Here is a 1,457-nt window from a genome sequence, read left to right as displayed (position 1 = left end):
AATTTATCCAAGAAGGCAGTGACCAGCTTATCCCATGAGTCCATGCTATCCTTAGGTTGTGAATCCAACCATATTCTAGCTCTGTCTCTTACAGCAAAAGGGAAAAGCATGAGTCTGTAGACTTCAGGATCAACTCCATTCGTCTTTACAGTCTCACAGATCTGCAAGAACTCAGTTAAAAACTGATAAGGATCTTCAGATGGAAGTCCATAAAACTTGCAGTTTTGTTGCATTAATGCAACTAGTTGAGGCTTAAGCTCAAAGTTATTGGCTCCAATGGCAGGAATTGAGATGCTTCTTCCATCAAACTTGGACGTTGGCTTTGTGAAGTCACCAAGCATTCTCCTTGCATTATTATTATTATTATTTTCGGCTGCCATGTCCTTCTCTTGTTCGAAAATTTCTGAAAGGTTGTTTCTGGATTGTTGTAATTTAGCTTCTCTTAATTTTCTCTTCAAAGTCCTTTCAGGTTCGGGATCAATTTCAACAAGAGTGCCTTTATCCCTGTTCCTGCTCATATGAAAGAGAAGAAAACAAGAAAAGAAAGAGGAATCCTCTATGTCACAGTATAGAGATTCCTTTATGTTAGTAGAAGAAGAAAGGGGGAAAAGAATGAAGAAGGGTGGATTCGGATTTTTGGATGAAGAGAGATGAAGAGAAGTGTTAGTAATTAATTAAATAGAATAAGAGAAGAGAAGAGAAATTTCGAAAATAATTTTTGAAAAAGAGGTTAGTGATTTTCGAAAATCAAAGACAAAATATAATTAAAATTAAAAATTAAAACAAAAAGAATTTTTGAAAAAGAGAGGGAGAATTTTCGAAAATTAGAGAGGGAAAAGTAGTTAGGTGGTTTTGAAAAAGATAAGAAACAAACTAAAAGTTAGTTAGTTGATTGAAAAAGATTTGAAATCAAATTTTGAAAAAGATAAGAGGATAAGAAGTTAGATAAGATATTTTGAAATCATATTTTGAAAAAGATAGAATTTTTGAAAAAGATAAGATAAAAGATAAAAAGATAAGATAAAAATTTTAATTAAAAAGATATTTTGAAAAAGATTTAATTTTTTTTTAAAAAGACTCAACTAACAAGAAACTACAAGATAAGATTCTAGAACTTAAAGATTGAACCTTTCTTAACAAGAAAGTAACAAACTTCAAATTTTTGAACCAATCACATTAATTGTTAGCTAATTTTCGAAAATTAGACATAAAGATAAGAAAAATATTTTTGAAAATATTTTTGAAAAAGATTTTTGAAATTTTCGAAAAATAATAAAAATTGAAAAAGATATAATTTTTGGAAAAGATTTTTGAAAAGATAAGATTTTTAAAATTGAAATTTTGACTTGACTTGTGAGCAACAACTAATTTTTAAAAATTTTTGACCAAGTCAACCCAAAATTTCGAAAATTTGGAGGAAAATAAGGAAAAGATATTTTTGATTTTTGAATTTTTAA

This window comes from Arachis duranensis, chromosome 9 (genome assembly GCF_000817695.3).
Source record: "Arachis duranensis cultivar V14167 chromosome 9, aradu.V14167.gnm2.J7QH, whole genome shotgun sequence".
Classification (NCBI taxonomy): domain Eukaryota; kingdom Viridiplantae; phylum Streptophyta; class Magnoliopsida; order Fabales; family Fabaceae; genus Arachis; species Arachis duranensis.
The sequence above is the reverse complement of the archived record's forward strand: the minus strand, read 5'-3'. Positions refer to the sequence as shown.